This window comes from Theropithecus gelada, chromosome 1 (assembly GCF_003255815.1).
Source record: "Theropithecus gelada isolate Dixy chromosome 1, Tgel_1.0, whole genome shotgun sequence".
Classification (NCBI taxonomy): Eukaryota; Metazoa; Chordata; class Mammalia; order Primates; family Cercopithecidae; genus Theropithecus; species Theropithecus gelada.
Genome location: NC_037668.1, coordinates 84,208,670 through 84,231,870, shown reverse-complemented (window position 1 = coordinate 84,231,870; position 23,201 = coordinate 84,208,670).

The window sequence follows — 23,201 nt, the reverse complement described above, 5'->3', positions numbered from 1 at the left end:
TCAGGAGTTTGTGCTTTCTTCCAGAGGAAAAGGGGCAAGAATGGTGACCACACTGGGAAATGAGTCATATGAGGAGTGATAGGGGATATGTGCGTGTTTATCTTGGAGAAAAGACTTGGGCGTATGATTGTCATCTTCAAATATGTGGAGGATCTGGATAATGATATGGCACGATGCATCATGAGTTCATAGTTTTTGGCCTGGGAATTCTGTGTCTAGGAATTTAGCTGAAGGAAATAATCCAAAATGCAGACAAAACCTTCTGGCCAAAAACATCCATTGCTGCATTATTTATAATAACCAAGAATTGGAAACAACCTAAATGCCCAGTGACAGAAGAGTTGTTAAATGAGTATGGCAGGTCTTTACAATAGAATATTATGTGGTTGTTAACACAGGGTGTACAAAAAGTTTAAAGGTGCAGGAACATGCTTTTAATATGTTAATTGAAAAAATTGGATATAAAATGTCTATGTAATTCAGTAATATATAAAAACAATATGAACTAAATAAAGACGTCAAAATATTATTCATAGCTATTGCTATTGATGACTTCGTGGGTGACCGATATTCTCAGGCTGTTCCAAAGATCATTTGTAAACAGGAGTTGGGAACTGGTAGTATCATTAAGATAAGTACACAACCTCCCAAGTGAAAATCGTTGAATGGGACCCCTACCATTTAAATATATATTTTATGCTGTTTGTTTATCACCATCATCACCACCACCATTGAATTTATTGAACGGGTACCATCTCTTAGGCATGTGCTACTTTTTTTCCCTACATATTTTATCTCTTCACCCTTTTAACTTTGTAAAAGTTTTATTTTTACTTGCATTTATGAGACAAGAAAACAAGAGCTCAGAGAGGTCAAGCAACTTGTCTAAGATTATTCTACAAGTAAATTTCATAGTTGAGATTTGAACCCAGGACATGTGATTCCAAATTGTGAGGCTGTACTGTTGGTGTATTACTTTTGCATACTCACATCATTGTCTCCAGTCATATGTCACTGACTAGAAGTTTTTCCCAATAATGAACTCCAGTGGTCAAAATGGTACATCTTCTTGGTAATACATTATAGATGCTGACTGCATTTTAAGTAGGTGACCCAAGTGGGACGAAGTCCTATGAACGGGAGAAAGATTCATAGTAAATGCAGTAATAACTTGTTTAAGAAAAGTGATAAATAATACTGATGAGCTCTTATCATGTGTCAAGCAATATTCTAAGTTTTTTACATTAACTTTTATAGCACTCTATAAGCTTAGTACTATTACAGTCTTCATTTTACATACAAGGACACTGTGTTTAAATAATTTGTCCAAGGTGACACAGCTAGACGACATATACAGCTCACTATGCTTCCTACAGTGCAATACTGCCTCTGGATACGTGCGTAATGAAGTGAAAAAGGAATTTTTAATCTTAATGGCTAGTGCCAGAATTCTTTTTTTTTTTTTGAGGCAGAGTCTCACTCTGTCTCCCAGGCTGGAGTGCAGTGGTGTGATCTCGGCTTACTGCAGCCTCCATCTCCCGAGTTCAAGCGATTCTCCTGCCTCAGCCTCCTGAGTAGTGGGGATTACAGGCGTGTGCCACCAAGCCCAGCCTTATCTTTCTTTATTAAAATACCTCAATAGGCCAGAAGTGGTGGCTCACGCCTGTAATCCCAGCACTTTGGGAGGCTGAAGCGGGCCTGAGGTCCGGAGTTTGAGACCAGCCTGACCAACATAGAGAAACCCCTTCCCTACTGAAAATACAAAATTAGCCGGGCATGGTGGCGCACGCCTGTAATCCCAGCTACTCGGGTGGCTGAGGCAGAAGAATCGCGTGAACCCCGGGAGGCTGAGGTTGCGGTGAGCTGAGATCGTGCCATTGCATTCCAGCCTGGGCAACAAGAACGAAACTTCGTCTCAAACAAACAAAACAAAACAAAGCAAAACAAAACAAAACCCTCGATAAACTACTTTGGAATAAAAGTTTTAGCAACAGCTTCAGCAACAAAAGAACATTCAAGCTTCTCTGCCTGAGAAAGTGAGAGGAGTTTGCTTTTCGCTCTAGAAAAGGAGAAGGGAGGGAGACGTGTAGATCCTGCGGTGCGGGTGGGAAGGCCAGCAGGCAGCAGCAGGGGCAGAGATGGAATGCAGGGAGGCCAAGGGCATAGAGAGAGCAGGTTACACCTTCACTTCAATTTGAAGTTAGTTGTGTCTTAAATGTAAAGTCTGAAGTTAGTTGTGCCTTAAATCTCTCCCTCCAGAATGTCAGTGAGTACTACTATGCTCACAAACAATGTATGATTATGTTGTTGTTGTTACTGGAAATTGAAGAAGGGCCTGAATTTTATATCTGCCTCAACGCTGTGTGAAACAAGGTCAACAAATTTAAACTGGGATCCTAGAACCATATACGTCCTATCAAGAAATGCCCCTGGAATTTGCAGAAACGTGTGTGTGTGTTTGTGTGTGTGTGTGTGTGTAGGGGTGTGTTTAGACTTTCAGTGTCTGGAACTGGGGTCTCCAGGAAGTATTTTTTAGATGTCTCCAGGAACAGAGGCCCCAGCCAACACCTGAGTTACCTACTTCATCTGGTTTAAATTTCCTGACCCTCTGTAATCTCTTGCTCTGGTCCTTTTTTTTTCAAAAGAAAGAAACTGTGTTCAGAGAAGGTAGAGAACTTCTTCAGGTCTGCAAGGAAAAGGAAGTGCTGGGACGCAAAGCCAGGCTGGTCCAATGGATTACAAAGCCCATGGCTTCCCGGGACCTTGGCTGCCTCCTCTGTCTTGGTTTTGCTTTTCTGTTGAACCTCTCAAGGAGACCACTGCAACTTCAGTGGTGGAGATTCTGAATCTCTGGGTATTGGGATGATCCAGGTCTTAGTCCATAGGCCAGGCCTTAACACTAAGTCAGCAACTGGGTTGGACCTCCTCATTTGGTTATACAGAAAAACAGATGACGCTAGGCCCCTGTGAGGGTGAGCCAATGGGCTAATTTGGGAGAGCAACAGGTTATTGGTAAAGATTTTAAAAGTAATAGTTTCCCAGTCTTACAAATGTGCAAGACACATTTTCCCAGTTTTAGACCTGCAAATTCTTATTACGATGTGCTCAGCCTTATCACTGAATTTTCATAATTCTCAAATATTTTTAAAATTGAAAATGAATACACGTTGAACATTTGAGAACTACGAAAAAGAGTAAAGGAGACAAAATCTTAGGAATTTTAGCATGATATTATCAGTAAAAAATACCTTTGACAATTTGGTTCATAAAAGCCATCACTTATTGTTGTAATTTGCATTGCTTTGAATACTCAGGGAGACTCCCACACCTTTCCATACATCAACTGACAATTTGTTTCTTCTTTCATAAATTGCTTTTTTATTCCTTTGGCCCCTCTTTTTCTGGATAAAATTTTTGTTTATATTGAAAATAGAGTTCTCTTACAAGCCATGAAAAGAGGCGATTGTCCAAATATCCTAGCACTTCACCTATATAATAACTGTCTTTCTTTGGCTTCCCCATGTATAAAGATGAGGGGGAAGTGAGTTAGCATAATCATGATAGAGAGCGGTATTTCCCCAATTGTGCTTTCTGGAACAATAATACAAGGGGGAAGTTAGTGGGTGTAATGGGGGAAAGGGCTCAAATGAGTTGGAAAATCCTTTATTAAATAAAAATAAATGGTTTCCCAATTGCAGTAAAACTATAGAATATGCCATAGGCTTTTGATGTTCATAGGGACCAAGACTTCTCTAGAAAGGGGTAGAAGATAACATTTCCCACTCAGCACTTCAGGCACTTCAGACATCCCTGGTGTGGAGGAAAGAATGTAGGAGAGGGTGGTGGCCAAAGGCCTGTTTTTCTCCAGGTTTGACACTGATATGTTTTATGACTGTAGGCAAATTCCAACATCCAATCACTGGTAAAATAAACAAGGATATGTTTGAGATGAGGCTCGAAGTATGCATAGGATTTTGATATGAGAAAAGAGGTTTCAGGTGGAGGCAATTGAATGGGCAAAGTCCAAGATGCTTTTCTACCCAGAGAGATACCAAACCAAATACTATAATTCTGGCCCCCTGTTTTGTAACAACCCCACCCTTTGAGTAGAAAACAGATGTGTTTTCTTCTGAGACACAGTTTCACCAAGTGCCAAGATTTTAAAATTCGATTTCAATGCTCAGAAACCCGCCTACCTTTTCCGAAGTGTTCCTGCCCATCTAGATAGACCACATCATAAAAATTCATATTTGAAATAAGAAACCTCAGTGCTTCAGTCACTTTGTCAGCCAGACTTTGGGCTTATGGAGAAATTACAGATGAATGTCTTTAAAATTCAGTGAAAGACTTTTATGATCCGTTACTTGAATAGCAGGTCTAGAATTTTCATACATGGTTTATTTATACTAATTGTATAAAATATCCATGCAAACTCATTAGAAAAGTATCTGTTTTATTAAGGTGGGGAGGGGGGAAGCATGAACCAGAAGATTATTTGGATTGCTAATTGTGAAATAAGTTACTCGTTTTTAGAAAAATCTTGAATTTGCAGTCATTGTATTACATGTATAATACAATTTCAATTCACTCAAATTTCTCAAACATCTCTTTTGCATCTGGCACAGCGCTGGAGCATTCTTGCTATCCAGGAGCTCACAGACTAGAACACAGCTAAAAATAATCCTGCAGTGCCCCCAAAACTATGTTAGTGTTCTCGACAAAAAAATCCTACAGATCCCAGAGAAAAAAGTGACTGTCTTGCTTGGGGAGATACATAAATTCCACAGAGATAATATTTAAGCTACCTCGTAAAGCTGAATAGGATTTTCTCCTTAAAAGGAAGGACATAAAGTCATTCCTTACTCCAAGAAGCCTTCCCTCATCTTCATAACCAAGTCAATTTCTTCTACCATTACTCTCATAAACAATGTTCCTCCCCAGTGAAGCATGTACCATCTCCGAAGTTCCCATTTCTTTGTACCATTTCCTAGTTCATATCTGTTTACTTCATCTAGTTAACGTTAGACTTTACGTCCAATGGAGGTAGGGGCCATATCCTTCTTTTTTCCCTATTCAGAACTCAGGTCAGAGAAGGAGCTCAGCAAATGTTGAAATGGATAAACAGCATGAGCAAAGACAAAGAAGCAGGAGGTAAGGGCACTTCAGGGGAACAAAGAGCAAGTTATTCAACACATCGGGAGTAGGATGCAGAATGGACCTGGAATTGGCAAAAATTTGAGCAAAAATGTGCTAGCTCTTAGCTACCAATTTTGAACTAAAGTAACCAGAGGGAAGTGAAAGTTAGCCAAGCAGCATTTCTAAAAGGCCAGGTTGACTCTCTCCAACACCCTGAGTCCATCTGTGGTTTCCTACGTCCTGTCTTGTGGTTGAAGTCCTTGTCTACTCTAAGGCTGCAGGTGGACAGACCTTTGAGCATTTTTGGTTTTTCAAATAACTCCTTTTAGTTCAAAGACATTTTATTCTGTCTACTCATTCAAAATAAAGAGGAGCTTTGGGGACAACAAAATCCTTCTCAACCTTCCAAGTGAGGTTCATGTTCTGCCTCATGGAGTTCTTGAGCCTCAGAGCTAGAAAGGACGTTAGGAAGCTGAAGAAATTGAGGCTCAGACTGAGGAAGGGACTTGCTGAGAGCCACACCGCTAGGAAGGAGCCAAGCTAGGTTTAGACCCCAGGTGTGTCTGACTCCACACCATCTCATCATCCACCACTTTTCTGAAACTTCTTGTCTTTCATTCAGCAAACTTCTGCATTTCCAGGCTTCCTGCCCCAGAAAAGTTTCCTGTTTCACCTCCAAAGCCATTAGCAGGCCTTAGGCCCCTGCCAAACATCTGGCACTTGACAAGGATGTTCCCTGCTTCCCCATCTCTGCAGGGTGCTGAAGGGGTGGCTCATGAGTTATGCCTTGATTCCATACAGCCAAGCAGAGTGCAAATAAGCAAGAGGGGAGAGCACATGTGCGAATGGAGAGTGGATGTCACGTTCTCCTCTTTGTGTGGCTGTCTGCAAGACAGCCTTCAGTAGCTTCTCTCTGTAGCTGCCTCAGACTTTGCCTTAGCAGGGATTCCTTGAGACTAGGCCACTATCTGTGCCTTAAATACGGACCCCTCCTAAATTATCTCTTTCTTCTCCTATAATACAAAACTGTGTGTACTTCCCATAATGTGCCATGTTCTGTCATACTGCCAGGTTTTCCATTTCGTCATCTCTCTTGTTAGGAATTCTCTCTCCTGAGTTTTTGGGCCTTTAAGACAGTTCAGTTTAAGAGTTACTTCCTCTGTGAAGCAGCCTTAATTCCTCCAAACTTGAGGGCTTCTTTACCCATTTTTATTCTGCGCTTTCAACTCCTTGTAAGTCCATCATTGCATTTATCTTATTGGATTATACTATCGATCTCCCCCATCAAAAATATAACAGCTACCATTAATAACTATAATTTATTAAGCACTGACAATGTGCTGGGAAATGCATGAAGAATTTGTCTCATGTTATCATAGTTAATCTTTGCCATAACTGGGTAAATTTGATGCCTAAATTTGAATTTCCCTCAAATTGAAGGTTGATTAAGGTAGCTGTTATATTTTTATATCCCCGGTTCAGGGGATCTCAAGGAGCAGGAGTGAGGGACAGGGAGAGGGAGACAGGGGAGGAGGAACAGTCAAAATAAGTCTGTTTTGTTTTGTTTTTGAAGTCACTGCTGTAGGCAATGGGTGTTAAATTCTGTCTCCTAGGAGAGTGGGAGGCTGGTGCATTCACTCATCAGCCACCATGCCCTGTTGATCAGGAGCTGTCCTGAGGGCTGGGAGTTGTTAATGCCCCTGCACTTCTGGGCTGAACTTACCTACACAGGTCAAGCAGATTATGGCAACCCTGGAGAATGTCCTGGGACAGAATACTGAAAGATGGGAGCTACTTGCTTGATGTGGGAAGCTGATAGTACAAGGTGATTCTGAGCATGGAGATATCTATCACAGCTGCAGCTGGAACAAGGTGGAGGTCAACAGGATGTGATGAAGTTGCTATAGCAGACAGCCTCTGCCATGACAGATAGCCCCATTTTACATGTGAGGGAACCACCGTCTCTAACTCTGAAGCTTGGGCTTTTTAGTAGTATAGTAGAGTCTTAAGTGCCCAGAGGTTGAGAATCGTGTATCTTTTGTCTCTGCAGCTTTAATGACTAGCAAAGCCCTGGCACATTCTGTGTCCTTAGAAGATGATAGCTGAATAAATGAATGAGTTGCCAGAGTGGTAATTTGAGGCCCTGTAGGATTGATTCTTACCGTAAACACTCATCCGACTTACGTTAAGCAACCCAAGAAGCTTGTAGCCAATCAGGAAAGGCAGATAGCAAATAAGTATGTTTTAAAAATCTGATGAGTGTTTTAAAAGTAGAACTCTGTGTTATGGGAGCATGCAGTGGGAGGGCTCATCTAGTTTGTAGCTCAGGAAGGCCTTTTTGAGGAAATGAAGTTTAAGCCAATACTTGAAGAATAAATAAGTAATGGAGGATGGGTGGGAGGAGGAAAAGCACACTGAGAACGCCTGGCAGTGTGGAGAAGTTGTGGAGCTGAGAGGAGGTCAATAGAGCTGTTGTGTGGTGGGGAGGGCCTGGTTGTGATAACTAAGGCTGGAGAAGTAGATGGGGCTAGATGATGGAGGACTTCTTTGTAAGCCAAGTTAGAAAAGAGCATTCTGGCTATGGTAAGAAAAAGGTATTGGAGAGAAGTGAGTGTGGAAGTGGGAAGACCAGTTAGGAGATGGTAGCTGATGTCCAGAGGAAAAATGATGGCAGCTTAGTTTTGTATCTAGGGGTGGTGAGAATTGGAGAAGTTGGTGAATTCTGGAGATATGTATGGAGCTGAGTGATTAGGAATTGTGATCCACTGGAGGGAGGGGAAGAGACAGTCATGTCAAGGGTGAGTTCTAGGATTCTGGCTGGAGCAAACAGATACGTGGTAAATGGTGGTGTCATTCCCTGCGATCGGGAGTATAAGAGGACTAGGTTGTCAGTGGAAGTTGGTAGGATCCATTGCAATCATGATGAACTTGAGAGGCCTATGGATCAATAACCAATACACAGACCTGAGGGTTAAGGGTCACGACTAGAGTTAGTCAAGCAGGCACACAGCAACCAAAATTTAAGGAGGCACTCACTTTCAGGGTACTGTAAGCACAGGGTTAGCACGTGAGAATAAGTGTCTCCCTAAATAGTGTACCTTAGGAACCTTGCTTACCTGATTGCAGTTCCAGCTCCATAGGAGGTAGAGGAGAGAGGTTCTGGTTGGAATTTTAGGTTGGGACGATAGCAGCATCGGTGATGGAGTGGACATTTGCCATTGTTTAGCTTCCCAGCATTGATTTCTACTTCCTAACAGCACTCAATTTCATTGGGGAAATTTCATTAGCTTACTCCATTGTGTGTCTTGGTGGGACATTGTGTGGGAAATAGGTGCCTTGCCTCCCACAATAGAAAGCTAAGAGGGCCCCTGGAAGGACACACTGAATATCAGAGCTTGAATCTAAAGTCCATTGTTGTACTCAGTGTAAATTTTGATATAATGGTTCTAGCTCAACAGTTAAGCAAGACAGTCAAAGAAGAAAATGAACAACTATAGGCCATTTCAGTTTGCTGGCCATCATTCTGTCTTCTGGTCTCCCTATTGCCAATTTTTAATGCAATATTTCAATGTATTTTTCAACAGAAGAAAATATCACCCTTTTCTAAGAGTGTGATGTGTGAGGATTTGAGGTCTGTACCCACTACAGCAATTTTTCTTACTATCAGTGAAGCCCCTGAGGCTATTTTTGGGCTGGGGTTATGGTAGGCTGGCGGCATACAGAGCAGTTGCGGGAGGAGGACATGTTGAGTCTTGGAATAAGGCAGACACCATAGAAGGAAGACCAGAGACTATGAAAGAAATTGCATCTTTGGTGACATTGTTGGAAACTTCTGGATCAAGTCTACTGAAGAGAATTGTGTTAGTAAGTTATAGACTATGCTGCTATAACAGACTCCTCAATAAAGGGACTTAAATAGCACAGAAGTTCAGGTCTCTCTTAACATAACGGTCCAGAAGTCTGCCATCTGCCACACATGGCTTGGCGTCTCTAGGTTCATAGTGATTGCCCCAGCTGACCCATTTCTCAGCCAATGGGAAGAGCAAAAGAAGAATTGTAAAGCTATCAGCTTCTCTGTTAAAGACAGTGGCTTAAGAATTGCACTTATCTCTAATTTACATTCCACAGCATGGCCACCCCTAGATGCAGGGCAGGCTGGGAAAGGTAGACTCTGGAGGGTGTATGAAAGAGATGAGTAGAACCTTTGGGTCTTTGGAGACATGATGGTCTATTACTAAACGAAAGAAAAGGAGACAAGCTTTTGAGGGTAGTGATCAGCTTTTGTCAAACCAATACATTATTTTTTTTTCTTCCTTCAATCCAATTGGAGTTTGGGTTTCAGTTCTTAGCATGAAAATTCCCCCAATATGAGACAGGATTTGTCACTGAGCCTTTGCTCTTCCCATCATACTGCCTCTCTATCATCTCTAAGGGACAGTCCAATGCTGTGCTTATTTGAATGCAATCAAATTTAATTTGTTAAGGAAAAAAGAGGGAGGGAAATAGCCTGAGATTATACTACATGCCAGCTACTGTTCTACAATGTTTACATATGTGATATCCTTTAATTGTCAACATAACTCTTTGCTTTCTTTATCTCTGGGTTGCAGGTGAGAAAAATGAGGTGGAGAAGGGTTTATACAGGTGGTACAATAGTTAATAGAATTGTGATTCAATCCCTGTCTGTCTGATTTTATAGCCCTGCTTTGTGTACTCCATTCCCACTGTGTCTTTGTGGTATTGAGGTGCATGATGGCGTAAGAATTAATGGGGACATGGAAGGAAAGATTGGCAGTAGGGAGATAATGGTAAGAGCACAGGGAGCAGTAGGGCTAGGTGTCACACATGTGTGTATGTGTATGTATCTGTGTGCTCATCCACAGAGGTGAGGAGGCAATCAGGAGCCAGATATGTGCTGATAGGACTAGTGAGAGATCAGCCCATAGTCATGACTATTCCAAGGCCCCTTCTTTGTCAATGGCACTCTCAACTCCTCCTTGACAGGAATTTACTTGTTGACTGGGTGTTTATTTGAATGGGATGGACTGCAGACCTGAAGCCTTCTTTGCTCTGACAAACTTGGGGAGGCTGGTTGCATAACACAAAGGTCTGGGATTTAGTGCAGAAAGTCATTTGAGGCCCATCCTGGCTGAAAGCACCATTGGGAAGCTGTTACATAAGCAGAGGAAGCAGTAGCTGGAAGTGCAGGGCATTGAGCAGGGGTGGAATAAGGGTGGGGAGGCAGTTTGTTAGTGAGATGAATTTCCAGGAAGGAAAGCCTGCTCTCCACCACCCAGGCTGCATTAGGGCTGCTGCAGGATGTCTCATTCCTGAGAAAACCCTCTCACAAGAATTCTATTGTCTGATCTTCAGGAACGCAAGGAAACTTGTTCCTTAGTGAGCACAATGAGGACGCCAACGGCCAAGGGAGGAAGCGAGGAGTCCTTGAATTTTCTAAGAACCTACTGCAGACTGCCTTTTGGCAAGTGTTCAGGGAGTGGTGCTCTAGGAAGAGCCCCTGATGGAGCAACCTGGCCTGGGAACAGTGGTGAAGCAGAGGGGTCAACCTCATGACCTCACTCAACCCTGTCTCCTTCCATCCGAGGCTTATAACTGGGAGTCTCCAGTCTTCCTTGTGCCACAGCCCAGCGTGCCTTATTTCGAGCCAGGCAAAATGGCTCACCATCCCTGAAGAAACAGCCCACTTTCACTGTCCCAGGTTCCCTGTCACACCCTTTCTTTCTCTACGTATCTGCTCACCCTTCAAAGGCCTGATCAAATGTCACTTCTTTGGGGAAGCCTGCCATCATGGATGCCTACTTTCTACTGAGCTCATATTACTTTTACCTGCATACCTTCACACCTAGCTTATCATCATAGGTTTTGCAGGTGCCCAGTAAATATATGTTGGTAAAACGAATAGTCCTGATGTACTTTAATGTTATTTTGGATAAAAGTCATACTTTAAATAAACAAATAGGATTGCACTGTATAGGTTTCTGGATGAAATTCTCAAGAACTTTCTTGAACTTTGTGTTTTATTTTTTTAGTTCATGGTGTATGGTTAACCTGCATTCAAATGACATGGTAAATGAATTACATGTCACTCACTCGTTTCTGACTGTGTGCTCCGCAAGACGGCCACTCTCTTGATTTCCATCTCTAAATAAGGGTTAGGAAACAGGGGACGCTAAAGTTTCTTCTAGCTGAAAACTGTTAGGTCCCAGGTCTGAAATATTTAAAATGTGACCTCCCAGAAACATTTGCGTTTTAAAGGGTTCACTTAATTAGAGGCAAGAAGCCTTAGAGGTGGAACTTTAATGGAGGATGTCATAGCAAGCAGAGCTCCAAAGGCAAAGATTCAAACAATTTTCTCCAGAATGAGGAGGTAAAGATCCTCTATTCAGCTTCCTTCGAGTATCCTTATTTGACTTGGTGTGAATGTACGTATCCTTTTAAAAATATAACAAAGGAAAAGACATGGAGACTACTTTTTTTTTTTTTTTTTTTTTTTTTTTGAGACGGAGTCTTGCTCTGCCGCCCAGGCTGGAGTGCAGTGGCCGGATCTCAGCTCACTGCAAGCTCCACCTCCCGGGTTCACGCCATTCTCCTGCCTCAGCCTCCCGAGTAGCTGAGACTACAGGCGCCCGCCACCTCGCCCGGCTAGTTTTCTGTATTTTTTAGTAGAGATGGGGTTTCTCCGTGTCAGCCAGGATGGTCTTGATCTCCTGACCTCGTGATCCGCCCGTCTCGGCCTCCCAAAGTGCTGGGATTACAGGCTTGAGCCACCGCGCCCGGCCTACATTGGAGACTACTTAAATGCACGTTACTAAGTGAAAGAAGCCAGCCTGAAAAGATTATACCTGGTAGAATTCCAACTATATGATTTTCTAGTAAAGGCAAAACTATAGGGATGATAAAGAGATCAGTGATTGCCAGGGATTCAAGGAGAGGGAGGGATGATTAGGCAGAGCACAGGATTTTAAGGAGAGTGAAACTACTCTGTAGAGTATCATAATGGTGGGTACATATCATTATGCATTTGTCCAGGTCCATAGAATGCACGACACTAAGAGTGAACCCTAATGTAAACTACAGATTTTAGTTAACAGCAATGTGCCAATATTGGCTCGTCAATTATAACAAACCCACTACAATAATGCAAGATGCTAATAATAGGGCAAATTATGTGTGAAAGGAAAGAGGTCTACAGTAATTCTTTGTAGTTTTTGCTATATTTTTCAGTAAACCTGAAACTCCTCAAAAAATAAAGTTTATTAATAAAAAATGAACCACACATCTTCTTAATCATAGCTAACATTTATATAGCACTTACCACATACCATTCACTGTTCTAAGCACTTTGCACATATTAATTCATTGGAAAAATTCTCACATCAAACTTGTGAACTATGTATTATTGTTAATCTCATTTTATAGAGGAGAAAATGGAAGCGCAGTGAGGTTAAGTGAGTGTGCACCATGCTACACTACTCTTTTTTATTCTGTACTACACCATATGCCATATGTGTACTTTATATGCCCAGGTGTCACCTCTTCCAGGAAGCCTTTCAGACCTGCCATAGGCAGGGGTAGGTCACACCTCTCTATGCTTTTATAACATCCTGGCCCAACTCTGCAGACATATTCCGTTTACCATCTATTTGTTGAATGTGTATTAATGGATTTCTAAAGAAGTGTTTGGCACGTGTTTTGTTGAATCCCAGAGAAGCTAAGAACTTCCACTGAACTGACAACTCATAACTGTTCACAGAAAGGCAGGAGGTGAATGAGTTTGCTGTGGCATGCTCTGTGCACATTTATGCAATCTCCTGGTCACTTCTGCTTCCTTCTCTGATATCCTCAGCCCTCCCCTTTGATCACCTCATCTGCCTCATTGCTTGATCCAAATGTCAAAGCCACTGCTGAAGTTTGCTGTGTCTACTTCTTTTTTCTCATTTTTGGAAATGAAAATAATGTTGGTTAAGTTCCCATCCTTTCATGCTGTTCTCCCTCTTTGTGTGTCCTCCAAGCCCCATTTTTGGGATGGAGTTCAATACCAGCCAAGGAATGAGAACTCAATTAGAAAAATGAAGGGTTCACTTACAGTACCCCAATCTCCTGGAGACGATTTTCCTGGCCAGAGAAGAAAAAGGAGTGGGGCGATTCAATTTCCCCTCACCATTTCCTAAGCATTACACCATTGGTCCCAATCAGTAGGCCACCTTCACATTCCCAATTCACCCTGATTCTTCTATTCACAATAATTGGACTGTGGAGATATGGGTAAGTGTGGGCTGAATTCTTCAACTTGACAAATGGATTCCTGGGAAGAAGCTGTGGTTTGACTGGGATTCTGGAAGGTTGGTTAGAGCTAGGGTCTCACTGAGGATTATAGGTTGCAAAGCATGGAGCCTAAGGACGTCTGAAAACTGTGCAGTGTAGAAAGTTGGAAGTGAGTGGAACAGCCAGCCCTCTCTGCATAACCTGGCTCTGGTGCAGTCACGTCTCACACCACTCACTCCACATCCTCTGGGACCCAGTTACCTTGAGCTCCCTTTATGCCCCTTGCTCCCTGCTCTCCCTTCCCTTGGCTAACTCAGCTTCTGTCCAGTCTCAGCTGAAAGGCCAATGTCTCCAAAGATCCTCTTCAAAGATTCTCCAAGATTCCTCTTACAGGGTAGAGTGCTGGCTATATTTCCTCATACGGTCCTGCCTTCCCCTAGCAATGCACTTGTTACACTTAGTAGTCATAAGTATAAACCATGGTTTGACTTCCTTATTAGTTTATAACCTGCATAAAGGAGAGAGAATGTCTCTGTCTTGCTTGTCATTTTATCTTTCACTATAATGCCTGAAGTAGGAGAAGTGCTCATTAGTGAGTGTAGACAAAGATGACCACTCCACACAAAGTCACAGGCCAGAAGCCACTGTCGGTAGGGCAGCAGCAATAGCCTATGCATTTGTTAGTTTCTCTGCCCCCAAAATGTGTGTTTAACAAATGAAAGAGTATTGATTTCACTATGCTTGGAGTTTGAACCACAATATCCCCCCAAATTAAGTAAGCCTCTAATGAAGTAAAACACTTTCTCCCCAAGAATCAGAATGGCCTCTGCTGATAAATTTTGGCAAGTGCTGGATCACAGATAAAAAATTAGAGTTTTTCACCCTTCAAAGTACTTCCTTGAGGATGCACTGAATCACAGTGAATGGCCAATTGAACCACTAGCAGGCTCATTAGAAAGTGGGTTGTCAGAGACTCATATTACGTAGGATTAATATTAGGCATCTCTGTCTCAGCCCAGTGAAAGGCCTCAAGTGTCCTTGGAATTTCAGCGACCTTTCACCATCAATGATGACATTGTTCTCCAGGCTCGATGGCTTAATTCATAGGAAATGCAACACACTCCTCATCATGATTGCCCACCACATCTGGGATGGGGTCTAGGGGCCTGGGAATACTGAGCTTCAGACACCAAAATGTTACATTTCCCTTGCATAAACTTCCCAGGCTTTGGGAGTTCCTGAGTGTTTTTTTCTGAATATCTCGACAATCTTCCCAGGGGTCTTAACTGAGAATTAGGAGGCAATTGCACAAGTTCTAGGAGCCTAGCAGGTCTTAAACCTGTCATCAGTGGGTTCCTCTGATCCAATAAGGCATAGCTGCAGATGACAAAATCACCTAGAAGTTAGGCAATATTAGTAGGACCCAAGCCCATACATACCATTTTCAGTTGGGGAAATCACAATGTCACTAATGGGTTGTTGGCATGTTTGTTTCTAAATCTTCTTTGTGCCCTTAAGAGTTTGCTATTGGTTAGCTTTCATTTTACAGATGAGGTGGCTAGGGTTCAGGATACATAGCAATTAAATGGATTGCTGGGATTCAAATGTAGGTCTGCCTGATTTCAGACAACAGAGTGAGTGGTGATGGTACCTATTGAATGCCTAGTTGTATTACACAATGTACTAGGGGTTTTACATTCTTTTTCTTGTGTATTTCTCATTGCAACCTTGTGACGTAGAAACTGAAGCTAAGACAATTTTGTTAATTTTGTTATGATGCAATGCAGCATTATTAAGCAAAATTGGCAGCCAAAGCAGGGAAAATGAGTGACTGGGTGGTGCAGAATGAGTGATCTGTAGGCTGGTGAGAGGATGGACTAGGTTGGAGAGGGAGTGAGGGCAGTCTGTAAAAGCAAGGATGGGTCTTATTTAAGGTGAGTCTTCTGCCTGGAGAATGACTGGCACTCAGAATATGTCTTCTGAATAGATGTGTGAATGCTAGCAGGAGGCTGGTGGACAGGGAAGGTCCTGGAGGATCCAGTGGGATCTAACAGGGAGTCTTCATTTGGCCACACATTACTCAGTCTTCTAAACCTTCTCCTAGGCCTATCTGTGCTCTTCATTGTAAAATCTAGTTTTAGCAAGAATGCTACTAAGTCAGTTTTGCAAGAACTCCCTGCCCTCAATACCTGATCTCTCTTGATATCTGGTAGGTTCCTCATCCTGCACCACCAAGTGATGACTGACTACTCTAGTCTATCTTCAGTAAGAATCCTGTTAGGTCAGTTTTGTCAGAAATCCCCCTTACCCTTGATGTTTCTGCTTAGCAATTTTCCATCCACTGACTGCCACCCTGATGTTTGGCTATAAATTCCCACTTGTCCGTGCTGTATTTGGAGTTGAGCCCAATCTCTCTACCCCACTGCAAAATCCCATTGCAGTGGTCCCTCTATGCCTATGGTAATGGTCCTGGATAAAGCCTGCCTTACCAATCTTTAACAAGTATTGCTGAATAACTTCTTTAATAGGCCTTAAAGCATCAGTTTTGACAGTGAGCTACCAGGAGTTGAGATCCTAGAATGGAATGGTGGACTTTAAGGATCTTAGAAGAGGAGTCATTTGCAATGATGACAAGAGCCAATGTGGGGTCGTGAGCCGGGCAACCGCAAAGACATGTGGCAATGGCCCCTGGCACTGAGGAACAAGAGGCTGAAGAAGGCATAGCCTGGGGTGACTCCTTCCACTCAGTTCCTGAGTATTTCACACTCTTCTGGGTGGTTGGTGCACACAGGGGTAGGATGGATGTAAATCCTCAGAAGAGCCAAGTGTCAGGTTTCTCCAAAGCTCAGTTTCCAAAAGAGAGAGAAGGCTATAAACATCTTTATATCAAGGTCCACTTTGCTCCTATGATGTTAGGGCTGCCTGTGGTGTGTAACCAGGAAGCTCAGATGTGGGCGGTGGTGCCTCCCACTGTGGCTTTCTCTGGATTCAGTGGAAGGTAAAGACAGAGTTAGTTTGTAAGTACATTTTCTTTTTCATCCAGGCTCTGCCTTTACCCAATCAGCCCCTGCTTCCTGCAGCACAGATCTGGGCTGTAATAGAGCTGGCCTTATTTTATTTTTTATTAAGTTCATGAACTTTAGAGGAAGGAACTTGAAAAAAATGGTCTCATTACCTCAGGAATGAAGGCTCAAACTTCTTTTAATGCCAGACGTTGGCGTGGCCTTGCTTGTTATAGCCACAAATAATCCTGGTGGAAAATTGCAACAGAGTGGCCAGGCACAAACAGGATGGCTTCTTGGGGTGAAGCAGGTGGGGTGGAGGAAGTGGAGGTCAGTGAAGGGTCAACTTAAAATGGAAAAGATCCTGAAGTTGAGGCTTGTAGACTTCAACTATGGCTAGCCATTCATATAGATTGGCAATGGGAGGGCCAAATCTACCATTGACCCTTCCAGATGCTAGGATATTGGGAAGAGCTTGGGCCTGGATTCAGATGCACTTGATTCTTATTCCCGTGCGGCTACTTACTATAAGCTACGTGACGGTTTACAATTTTCCTGAACCTCTTGTGCTTTAGTTTTCCATGTCTGTAAAATGCAGAAACTATCTACCTTGCAGGATTGTTAAGGGGATTAGAGGAGAACATGGGAAAGTTGTCAGGCTCTGGGTCTATAAAGGAAAATGTGGTACAAGCAACATTCTTTAGGAAAACATCTCCTTGCATAACCCAGGGCAGCAGTTCCCACGGTTTAATTGTTAACTGACCAGGAGGCTGACCACGGTGCTGGAATCTCCCTCCTCTGCAAAGGGTTGTTGGAGGAGTGCTGAGCACCAGGGCCCAAAGGTCATTGTTTGCCAAAATTCTCTGATGATGAGAATCTCCTGAGGGTGTTTGTTAAATATTACTAGTTTCTGGCTTTGTCCCAGACCCATTGAATACGAAGCTCTAGGAGGGCCAGGAACCTGTGTTTTTAATAAGAGGCCCTGACAATTCCTATCATCAGGGAATTTGGGGAAACACAGTTATTGCTTCCTGCACTTCTGAATGATTGGTGATAGGAAGCTAGTTTTTGTCTCTGTATGAGTAAAATACATATTTTCTACACAGATGACCTCCAAGGTTCGTATTTATTAAATTTCTTAAACCTTGTATTTGACTGAATTTAGGGGAAGAATGTGTCATGTTTTTAGGGGAAAGACACTGTGTCATTGCTCCCTGCCTTTGCTGTTGCTGTTCTTCCTGCTTGAAATTCTCCCCCTGTCTTGTCTACCTGGCAAATCTTGCTCCTTCTCCAACACCCGGATCAAGACATTTCCTCTGCAAACCTTTTGTGACTCTTGCAGGCTGGATCAGGCGCTTCTTCCTCTGTGTTCCCTTTGTGACTTTGTGATATGAGAAGTGATTATAAGAGGAACCATTTCATATTATGTGTTTGTTTTTGCGCATCTTCCCACACTAGCTTATATGTATAGGGGTCAAAAAGAATCACAGTACCTGTGTTTGAATCTTATGAGTCAGGTCAGGCAAAACACTTGAATAGGGAGTTGAAAGAGTAAGAGTTGTCCAGATTAAAAAAAAAAAGGTGATTTCCAGTGAGCAGCAGGTGCAAAAGTGTGGATGTTAAAGAAAAACACAGCTTTTTTTTTTTTTTTCCCCCCATCTTGAAACATTTTTAATGAGAAAATAAATTTTTTTTGAGATGGAATCTTGCTCTGTCACCCAGGCTAGAGTGCAGTGGCGTAATTATAGCTCACTGCAGCCTCAACCTCCAGGGGTCAAGCAATCCTCCCACCTCAGTCTCTGAAGTAGCTTGGACCACAGGTGTGTGCCACCACGCCTGGCTAATTTTTTTATTTTTTGTAGAGATGGAGTTTCACCATGTTGCCCAGGCTGGTCTCAACTCCTGGACTCAAGCAGTCCTTTTGCCTCTGCCCCTCAAAATGCTGGGTTTACAGGCATGAGTCACTGCACCTGACTTGAGAAAATCATTTTGGCAATGATAACTTTTGAGGTCTTGAACATTTTTTAGTAAGGCCATGATTGGTAGTTTTTCATTAGGATTTAGTTACAAAGGCCAGAAAAGGGACTATTCTAATTCTGAAAATAATGTTTTTAATTGTTAAAATTAAAAAGAGCGCAAATTAGTCCTTTGTGTGTGAAAGTGTGCGAAAGGCTTTGGCTTCAGACATACCTAATCACCTCTGCCTTTTCTGTCTCTCACTGGGTGGCCTTGAGCAAGTTACTTAGATTCTTTATGCTTCAGTTTTCCATGTGTAAAATAGAAAATGAACACCCTTCTCCTTTCATTCTATCCTTTCAAAGTTGAAAGAGGAAATTTAAAAAATCAAAATAATAAAGATTTTAAAATAACCCTGATAGGCTGGAGCACTGGACTAACACTACTTAGATAAAATTTTAAAAAGATAAATATTGGCCGGGCGTGATGGCTCATGCCTATAATCCCAGCACTTTGGGAGGCAGAGGCGGGTGGACCATGAGGTTAGGATGGTGAAACCCCCTCTCTACTAAAAATACAAAAATTAGCTGGGTGTGGTGGCACATGCCTGTAATCCCAGCTACTTGGGAAGCTGAGGCAAGAGAATGGCTTGAACCCAGGAGGTGGAGAGTACAGTGAACCAAGATCGCACCACTGCACTCTAACCTGGGTGACAGAATGAGACTCTGTATCCAAATAAAATAAAATAAAATAAAATAAAATAAAATAAAATAAAATAAATATTAAGTCCAGAATTCACATACATAATAGAAATACTGGCTTGAAATGAATTAATTTGGTAGCAGCTCATGTCAGAAGCACTCTCCAAAAGTATTAGAAATTAAGTTCAATCACTCCAATGGGTTAATGGGACACTAAAAATGTACTTTTTCCTCTGGCATTATAACTAGGTTGGTAAAAAGTCTGATGTATGATGTGATGTGTTATCAGGAAAAACAGGATTGGGAACCCTCATGCGCTGCTCGGGGGAGTAGTGCAGTCATTCTGGAGAATGGTCTGGTACTACTAAACAGGTGAAGTTTGTGTATGCCCATCACTCATCAGTCTCACCCTTGGTTTGTGGCAAGTTTTATAAATTAGTTCATCCAACTTCCTTCTCCCTCACCACAGAACATGGTTTCCCGCACACTAGGGGACACAAAGGTAAAAATCAATATTTTCCGGATGTCTTTATTGCTCAGGGTCCATTTATTGGATTTTACCCTTTTTTCCCCTAGTGTGCAGTAAACCGTGTTCTAAGGTTGCACAAATACATGCATGTGATGGTTGGAAAGTGCAAGGAATTATCATGAGGCAGAGACCTTGCCTTTGTTGCTTCTGTTACTTTTGCTAGTGTGCATAATCACAAAGACTTTAATTTGCTGCAATTTATTTTTTGGAAGACGTAGCCAAGGTCCTAGTGTCTGTTTCTAACATGGTGGCATTGGGAAGCTGGACACTGGGTATCCCTTTTACTAGTTGTGATGGCAGTAGAGGTGGTGTTGGTTTCCAAGCCCCACAGCCCTCCAATGGTGGCAAAGGCCATTGCTTCTTGGTGTACCAGTTCAGTTGTGTTTTTCTGGGGGTTATTTTTGGAAGCTCAGTCAAGATATTACTTTGTTTTGGCCATTTAAAAATGCAGAATTCTTTTACACAACATGGTAACTATAGTCAATAATAATGTATTGTATACAGAAGTACCTCATTTTATTACATTTTGCTTTAGTGTACTTTGCAGATTTTGTATTTTGTACAAATTACAGATTTGTGGCAACCAAGTCTAATGGTTCCATTTCTCCAATAGCATATGCTCACTTCATGTCTGTGTCGCATTTTGGTAATTCTCAAAATATTTCAAACTTGTTTGTTATTATTATATCTCTTAGGGTAATCTGTGCTCTGCAATGTTTGCTGTTACTGTTGTGGTTATCTTGGGGCACCATGAACCTCATCCATATAAAATAGTGAATTGAATCAATAAATTGGTGCATTCTGACTGCTCCCCTGACCAGGTATTTTCCCATCTCTTTCCCTCTCCCCAGGCCACACTGTTCTTTGAGATGCAACAACATTGAAGTTAGGCCAATTAATAATTCTACAATGGCCTCTAAATGTTCAAATGAAAGAATGAGTCACACATCTCTCACGTTAAATCAAAGGCTAGAAATGATTAAGCTTATTAAGGAAGAAATGTCAAAAACTAAGATGGGCCAAACCTAGGCCTCTCATGCCAAGCAGTTAACCAAGTTTTGAATGCAAAGGAAAAGTTCTTGAAGGAAATTAAAAGTGCTACCCCAGTGAACACATAAATGATAAGAAAAAGAAACAATCATATTGCTCATACGGAGAAGGTTTTAGTCTTCTCGATAAATGATCAAACCAGCCTCAACATTCCTTTCAGCCCAAGCCTAATCCAGAGCAAAGCCCTAATTCTTTTCAATTCTACGAAGGCTGAGAGAGGTGATGAAGCTTCAGAAGAAAAGTTTGGAAGGTAGCAGAGGTTGGTTCATGAGGTTTAAAGAAGGGAGCTATCTCCATACGTAAAAGTGCAGTGCAAGGTGAAGCAGCACTGCTGATGTAGAAGCTGCAGGAAGTTATACAGAAGACCTAGTTAGGATCATTGATGAAGTATCTACACTAAATGCCATATTTCCAATGTAGAAGAAACAACATTCTATTGGAAGAAGAAGCCATCTGGAATATTCACAGCTGGAGAGGAGAAGTCACTGTCTAGCTTTAGAGTTTTAAAGGACAGGGTGATTCTCTTATTAGGGGATAATACAGCTAGTGACTTTAAGTTGAAACCACCCATTTACTATTCTGAGAATCTTAAGGCCCCTCAGAATTATGTTAAATATACTCTGTTTGTATTCTGTAAATGCAACAGAAAAACTTAGAAGATAGCCCATCTGTTTACAGCATGGTTTACTGAATGTTATAAACTCACTATTGAGATCTGCTACTCAGATGAAAAGATTCCTTTCAAAATATTCCTGCTTACTGACAATGCACCGAGTCACACAGGAGCTCTGAAGAAGATATACAAGGAGATGTATGTTGTCGTCATGCCTGCTAACACAGTATCCATTCTGTAGTCCATGGATGAAGGAGTAATTTCGATTTTCAAGTCTTATTATTTAAGAAATACATTTCATAAGGCTTTAGCTGCCATAAATAGTGATTCTTCTCATGTAGCTGGGCAATGTAAATTGAAAACTTTTTGGGGAGGATTTACCATTTTAGATACCCTTAAGAATATTCATGAGTCATGGAAGGAGATCAAAATATCAACATTAGAAGGAGTTTTGAAGAAATTGACTCCAATCCTCATGGATGACTTTGAGGGGTTCAAGGCTTCAGTGGAGGAAGGAACTGCCTGTGAGGGAAGAATCAAGAGAACTAGAATTATAAGTGGAGCTGGAAGATGAGGCTAACTTGCTGAAATCTCATGATAAACTTGAATGGATGAGGAATTGCTTCTTAGGGACAAGCAAAGAAATACAATCTACTCATGATGAAGTTGCTATAAACATTGTTGAAAGGACAACAAAGGATTTAGAATGTTACATAAACTTAGTTGATAAAGTAGCATCTGGATTTGAAAGGACTGACTACAGTTTTGAAAGAAGTTTTACTGTGGTTAAAATGCTATCAAACCGCATTACGTGCTATATAGAAACCTTTTATTAAAGGAAGAATCAATTGATGCAGCAAACTTCATTGTTGTCTTATTTTAAGAAATTACCACAGACATAAAAAGGAATGAAGTCATGTCATTTGCAGTAACATGAATGCAGCTGGAGGCCATTAGCCTAAGGAAATTAACACAGGAACAGAAACCAAATACGGCATGTTCTCACTTATAAGTGGGAGCTAAACAATGAGTTCTCATAGACATAAAGATGGAAACAATAAACACTGGAGATTTCTAGAGAGGAAGAGTGGCTAGGGGACTAAGGTTTGAAAAACTATTGGGTACTATACTTAGTATCTGGGTGACAGGATCGATCATACCGCAAACCTTAACATCATGAAATACACTCAGGTAACAAACTTGCACATATACCCCTTGAATCTACAATAAAAGTTGAAACTATTTTAAAAGAATCTTAAAAAAATGCACAGTCCAATAGGAATACTATGTGAGCTGTATATTTTATTTAAACTTTTCTAGCAGCCACAGTTTAAAAAGCAAAAAAGAAACCGTTAAAATGAATTACAGTAATATATTTTAGTTTTCCCAACATATCCAAAATGTTATCATTTCAATGTGTTTCAATATAGACACTTGTTAATGAAAAACAAGGAATTACCACAGCCACCCCAACCTTTAGCAATCGCCACCCTAATTAGTCAGCAGTCATCAATGTCAAGGGAAGACCCTCCACCAGCAAAACTATTACCACTTGTTGAAGGCTCGGCTCATTGTCAGCATTTGTTCACAATAAAGCATTTTTAAATTAAGAGATATACATTGTTTTCTAACACATAATGCTATTCCACTCTTAATAGACGACAGTATAGTATAAACATAACTTTTATGTGCACTAGGAAACCAAAAAATTTGTGACTCATTTTATTGTGATTGTATTTATTTATTTTTGCAATGATCTGGTACCAAAGCTAGTATCTCTGAAGTATACCTGTGTTTCAAAAAAAAAAAAAAAAAAAAAACACAGTAAATTTCTTTTTTTTCCTTTTTTTGAGATGGAGTCTCACTCTGTTGCCCAGGCTGGAGTGCTTTGGGGTGATCTCTGCTCATTGCAACCTCTGCCTCCCACG